Source organism: Gossypium hirsutum, chromosome D10, assembly GCF_007990345.1.
Source record: "Gossypium hirsutum isolate 1008001.06 chromosome D10, Gossypium_hirsutum_v2.1, whole genome shotgun sequence".
Classification (NCBI taxonomy): Eukaryota; Viridiplantae; Streptophyta; class Magnoliopsida; order Malvales; family Malvaceae; genus Gossypium; species Gossypium hirsutum.
Genome location: NC_053446.1, coordinates 53,452,521 through 53,460,153, shown reverse-complemented (window position 1 = coordinate 53,460,153; position 7,633 = coordinate 53,452,521).

Here is a 7,633-nt window from a genome sequence, read left to right as displayed (position 1 = left end):
ACTCAAATAAATGTATGATATATTGAGTGGAGAAGATAGATCCTGGGACGATATTGAATTAAACAATAGACTTCAAGGCACGAGTGATGCTTTCCAAAGAGAAATATTTGCTCCCACACAAAGTTACTAGAGGGTTAAGACAAAGTTCCTCCCGAGATACAATGAAGCTTTTGAATTTCCTTTGATTAGCCAAATCAAGGAATTCCCTAACTCTTACTCTAATTTTTGAAAATAGGATTGATTGTAATAATTTTTGTGAGCACCGTAGACCCTGTATTTATATGCACTCAATGGATCTTATTTTGAAGAGTCACAACCCTTTATGTTGGACGTACTTCTTAAAAACAATATGTCTCATGGAAATGTATCCATTGAATGATAAATCATCACTTTCTAAATTTGAATCAGTGTTCATCAATAATTAAATTTGCAATCTAATTTCCAACAATAAATATAATAAATAGACTTAATTGTTATTAAGTTAATGATTTAATGTAAATATATAAAATTATAATTTAGCATATATAATTATTTTTTACAACCTATCTAACGCGTCAGGGTGGCAAATGGTACCTACAGAAAATAACCCATCAAAAGGATTTGTCCAAAAAAAAAAAAACTAGAGATGAAATTCAAGAAAGGAAAAGAGAACAACTGAGTTGGTATCATAAGTCAATAATTAGACACTAATTTAATTGAAAAATGGATAAAGAACCATTATTCTTGGGGATCGACCCATATAAACAACGAGATAGTAAAAGTGGCAAAAAATGAACACAAATATTTTACGTGGAAAACCCTCCAAGAGGGAAAAACCACAGGCGAGTTATTGGCTTTTCACTGAATGAGTAAATAAACGAGAGCACAATATGAAGAAAATAAACCTAAATGTACTAAGCATACATTACCCAAACCCCTAAAAGAAGCACTAATTCGAGAACAAAATTATCTACATAGTTACTATGAAACTTTCACCAGAACTCATATGCGACTACATCTTGTCACCCTCAAAGAAAAACCCTTGTTGACTAGTGTAACGAAACAGGGATACAATGACTCCTTTAAATAGGCTTAGATTAGAGGTCTAATCAGACTAAAATAACCCTGAAGTAATCAAAGTGCAATTGGGAGAAGAAGTCCTATTGAGCTGTACAAAACGTGGCTGCATAACATCAAGAATTGTCGTGACATGTTGGCTCTCATCGTCATGACGTTGTCGCCACGTCCATTGCCAAAAACTGTCGTGTCGTCCCGACGTCGAACCTATTTTGGCCCTTATTTGGTTGCTCGTCAATTCTCATCTAAGGTGCCTTTAACGTGTCCGGTAAATGCGAGGCACACCCCACAGTTATATTTAAAATATGACAAAGTTTATTATGTAAGTATTTTTATTTATTTATATTTTTACATAAAATCTATGAACACAAGTTAAATAGAATGAATCTATAGGATTTGAGCTATAATACCTTAAAATTTTTAAAACCTTTTATCAATTCAATCAGCCTCATTTATTTTTAATATCAATTTTATATAATTTTGCATTAAAAATTTACACCCAATCATAGGATGTGTCATAATCTACTGTTAAATCTTTGAATGGTTTTATAGCTCAAATTTACTAAACACCAACACAATTAGATAAACAATTACAAATCATTCTTTTTTAAAGAATAACAAATTCTATCATGAAGGTGTTTTTATCTTTCTATATTTTATATAGAATAGGGGTGAGCAAAACTCGATTCGACTCGAAAAAATCGAAAAAAATTCGAATTTCGAGTTAAACGAATTGAGTTATTCGAGTTAATCGAGTTATTCAAATCAACTAGAATATTTTTTTCGAATTTCGAGTTCGAATCGAGTTGAGTTTTCAAATTCGAATAACTCGAATAATTCGAATAATTCGAATATCAAACTATAATATTTTACATTTTTACCCCAAACTCTCAAACTTTTTTACTTTTCCCTCAGAACTTTTACTCCTTCCCACTTTCCCCCCAAAACTTTTACTCCCCTCCCCTCCCAACCCCCCAATCTACCCAAAATCTATTTCCCACCAAAATTTTACTCTCTCATTTATTTATTTTTCAAAATTTTACTCCCAAAAACCCTCAAAACCTTTTATTTTCCCCCAAAATTTTTACTCCCTCCCACTTTTCCCCTAAAACTTTTATTTCCTTCCCATCCCACCTCCCATCTATCCCAAACCCTCCCCCTCCAATTTTTTTTAATATTTTCCCTCCAAAATTTTACTCCCCCTATTTACTTTCCCTCAAACTTTTATTCCCCAAAACTTTTTATTTTTCCCCTAAACTTTTACTTCTCACCCTTTACTCTCAAAGAAAAAATCAAAATTATCCAAAAAAAATCACTAAACATAAATAGTAATAATTTTATTTATATCTACTATTTATATTATTAAATTAAATTTCACATTTTATATTATTTATATTATTGAATTGTTTAGTCATATTGAATATTTATATTAAAATTGAATTATTAACTATGCCATAAAATATTCGTGTTAAAATTTTATATTGGTATCAATTTCACATTTTATTTTTAAAATAACTTTTATTAAAAAAAATCATATTTTTACATTTAATATATTATTTAATTCTAAAATACATAGTGACAAGAATCTGAAGATAATTGAAACAACTAAGCAAGCAAAGAAGCTAACCAATATACAAGAAAATTAATAAATAAATTATGAAGTGATGAAAGTTAATAAAAAATTTGATTAAGGTGGACAAATTTTATTACGATGGGTGACAATGGTTACAAGGACCCAAAATTATTTTTTAAAATTTAACTCGAACAAATATATTTGATTCGATTCGATTCGAAATCCATCTCACTCGACTCGATTCGAGAAAACTTCAAATAAAGTTAGGATGATAAAATAAGATTCGAAAACTCGATTAACTCGAAAATTTTCGATTCGATTCGATCGAATGCTCACCCCTAATATAGAACTTACTAAATACTATTTAAACCCATGATAAATCTATAATAATAATAATAACACCACATATAGTGAGACCCAAATTTTCCTGTGCACTCGAATTTTCCAAACAATGATGGCCAATCTTGTAGCCTTATCATTCAAGAATCTTCACTCAATGCCAATTTCATGATTCGAATGATCCATTATTTTATCGAGCTTATGTTGATATCCTTGGTGGGAATTCCATATCCTGAGCAGGGCCATACTGCTCTAGTAAAATCATATTCCTGAAATCAATGATTTACATCCTCCTTATTACCTTGGCAAAAAAACACACTTTGGACTTATGGAATTTGCTCTCTTTCTTATCTCATATTTGCAAGGTCTTCATTAAGGATTTTCTAAAGAAAGGTGATCACATTTTATGGTAGTTTGAGTGACCGAAGAAATTTCCAATTTTTTTCGAAACACTTATGCACATTCAAACTTTCAAATTGCTGGCTATTAACAACCTGAAAATAAGTTGATCTAACCGATAATTTCCCATCCTGAGTATGCATCCATTTAGGTTTCGTAAGACCCTCAAACAAGGCATCCTAAGTATGCATCTTGAGTATGCATTCAACTATTGCATGTCTAAATTGTCAATTATGTTTCTAATAAGTACCTAATCAGATGCCTCCGTATCCTTTTATGAATTTCATCTGTTGTCATTATCCCATGTGATATTATGTTTAATGACCTCTTTACCCATCAATATGCTCATTCAAGCCCATGAATCATATGGTTTCACCTAACACTAAAGGATATACCCTTTGTGAAGTATTTCTTGACCAAAGTTTCTTTCAGTATCCAACTTTGCTCATCCACTATCCTCTGTGCAATTTTAGCTAGCGAGGCTTTATTCATCAATTGCATTTTTCTTATACCAAGGCCCCTAAAGATGTACTCGAGCAGATTTTTTCATAGTTTATGTAATAGATTTTCCTTTCATTTGCTTCCTTTCCTTACCAAAATTTTTGCAGCAATTGATTGATCTTGTCACATACATTCTTTAGGGCTTGAAAGCATGATAAGCAATAGGTAGGTAAACTTGCAAGCACATATTTGATTAAGGTAAGCTTGCCTCATTGGCCCAACAATTTGGCTTTCTAAAGGGAGAGTTTTTATTCCATTTTGTTTAATATGGGTTGAAAGAATTTGTTTTTCTTATTTAGAGAACCCAAATCCATCCCCAAGTATTTACAATTCTCCCCATTAATTCTCACTTGTAAGATACCTCTGAACATTGTTTTGAACTTCGGATGATAATTTTTATTAATCTTGAGTTTAGATTTATTGTAGTTGATACACAGTCCTGAAAAGACACAATATTGATCCGGAATCCTTTTAACTATATGGCATGACTCCCTTTCGATTTTGACAAATAAAAAACTATCATTTGCAAAAAAATAAGTAATTTATCGGGATGCTCCTTCTTCCCACTTTGAGTCCTTATAAGTTTTCCTCTTTTTCCTCTTTACTAATCATTAATGATAAGATATTTGGCATAGAACGAAAAGATAGGGAGAAAGGGACTCACCTTGTCTTAAACCTCTAATAGGATTGATGTTACCTTTGAGTGATCCACTCAGTAGAATCTAATAAGATATAGTTGAAATACATTACATGATGAGGTTAATCTTTTTTTCCTAAAATCCACTCATTTTCAGGATTATGTGTGTGAAATTCCGTCTGAACCTATCATAAGCCTTATCCATCTTAAATTTCAAATCTCCTATACTTCATTTACATTTGGTCTTCTTATTGATGAGATTAATTAATTTTGAAGCCAAAATAATGTTCTCACCCATTTGTCTTCCCCTAATGAAAGCATTATGATATGGGGAAACAATTTCACTAAGAATGAGTTTTAAACGTTGAATTAGGACTTTGGAGATTACCTTGTATACTACATTGCACAGACATATGAGATGATTTTAGCTAATCTTTTTCAGAGATTTTTCTTTTGGAGTTAGTACAATAAAGGTTTTGTTTAATTCTTTTAATATTGTGTTAAGAAAATTGAAACATGCATTAGTTACCAGTGGTCAACTACATCCTAGTTTTTTTGAAAAAAAGATAGTTGGGTAACCATCTGACCCTGGAGCCTTAAGGGGCCCTAATTCAAACAATGCTTTCTAAACTTCCTGTTCCGAAAATAGATTGTTTAGCATATATTTTAAATTCTCTAGGATTTTGGGAATTTCCAACCCACTTAGAAAACATTCAATGTCTTGCACACTGTTAAGATAATCTTTAAAAAAAATGCCTTTGAAAAGGTTTTTAAAACAATTTTCTATATCTTCCTGATTCTCCTAGGTTCTAGCCTTCTCATCCTTGATCATATAAATTGTGTTTCTAATTCTTCTTTTATTTGCAATGAGGTGAAAGTACATTGTGTTCCTTTTGCCTTTTATGATCCAATCCTTTCTTGATTTTTGATGCCATAGAATATGCTCTTCTTCCAAGAACTTTTTTCCAACTCATCTTTTATATTCCTTACCTTGTCAATGGAAGAACTATCTTTTATGTTATTTGGTGCCTCTTCAAGCCTATCTGTTAAAACATGTTTCCTCTTATGAATGTTACCAAAAGACTCCCTATTCCATACCTTCAGTTCTCACTTGTAACTTTTAATTTGGATTGGAGCTTGAACGATAGGAATCCATCCACTATCATCACCTAAGCCTCATTTATTATTACTTTACTTTGTGGTTCAAGTAACTTTAATGTTTCGAAGCGAAACAACCTTCTTTGAAAGCTTGTCCTTTTTATTTATGTCAAGTAAGATCATGATATGGTCTAATTCTATGATTGGAAAATTGTACAAATGGGCTCTAGGATGATTTTTCGGCAATGTCGTGTAACACCCCTCTACCTGACTTAGCTATTGGGTCCGAGTTACGAGATATCACATTCGTTGTCGAAGTAACTACCATTAAGTACATTGTAAATAAACCATTAATACAATCAGTCATGCCATAAACACATGTACATTATGATGCACAATAAAATCTGAGCCTTAATCGAGCTTACGAAAGCTCTTTTGCTGACTTGAGCATGAAGTAAGACCGAATTGCAAAATTTTCTAAATTTTAAAACAAAGATTGATACCGTAATTAGGTATCGGCATCATTCTTCGCTTCGATGTTTGGAAAAATTGAGTAAAAATCAATAGTATTGGTACTTGTCATAAAGTACCGGTACCTTTCTCAAAGTATCGATACTTTACTCTGGTATCGATACCATTTTACAATTTGATATTTAGAATATTTTAAAAAAAATCACCAAAGTATCGATACCCTTGCCAAGGTATCGATACCTCATAGAAAATTTCCAGCTTTTTACTTTTGGTACCTATTTCATTTCAATCCTTAAAACATTTCATACTAAAACATTCCCAATTCATACTTAAACATACACAATTGTCCACAAGTATCCTCTCTACCAATTTCATCATACAATCATCCATCAACCTGTCATTTTCACCTGCTATGAACACAATCCAAGCAGTAACCAAATACCATTACATTTCATGCTAATTCATATCCTAATGGTAACCATTACCAAAACATACATATATCATAAAGGTACTAACCATTATTAATCCATTCCTTATACCAAGTTTGCATACTTCTTACATATCATCAATCAACAATAACACACATAAACCCAACTCATGCCAAACTACAATCACCAACTTGGTATGTACATGTTTGTATTTATTTACCTATTTCAAATTCAACAATCCAAAACATAACAAAACATTAAGGTGACTCTATTAGATACATATAATGTAATTAAAAAAAGAGGTTCACCAACTTCGTTGAGTTCAATATGTTATTTGGATGCTGAAGTCAATACTCGGGATCACATCTTATACCTAACTTGATCACGGGAAACAAAATCGTACACTGAGCGATAAAACCTAGTGGTAATTCTATAATCCAATATAATATTAACAAGTTTATATAAATGTATGCACCTAATTCAAATCCAATTCACAAATTAATCAACATATAATTTTCATACTAAAATATTCTTTTCCTACATTAGTATTACTTGCCATTCCATTCCACATTATATCTCACAACTACCTAATAATTCCATTCCACATCTATACACATATACTTATTCAATTTCACAACATCATTGTAGCATAGGTTTAGTCACTTATATACATTATTTATAAGCATACACATTCAATTCCATTTCATTTACTTCAATCATTTCTGAGTTTATTAGCTCAATTTCTTGATTAGCCCTACGAGTTCATTTTTGGCTAATTTTGCATCATTTAAAATTTATTTCACAACTTAATGTATACAAACATAACATTTTCAATTTGATTACCTTGATATACAACCTGCATTCCGGTCTGGCACCTCAATGTTTCATTAGATAACTTGAAAGAAATATACTGGCACACGTAATGCATCATCGAATAAATCAAAGAAAATATACTAGCACACATAGTGCATCTTCGGATATACTGAAGCATTTACACTGGCATACAGTGCATCATCAGATAAACCAAAAAAAAATGTACTGACACACATAGAGTATCATCGGATATACCGAAACATTTATACTAGCGTACACAATGCATCATCAGATAAACTGAAGGTAATGTACTGGCAC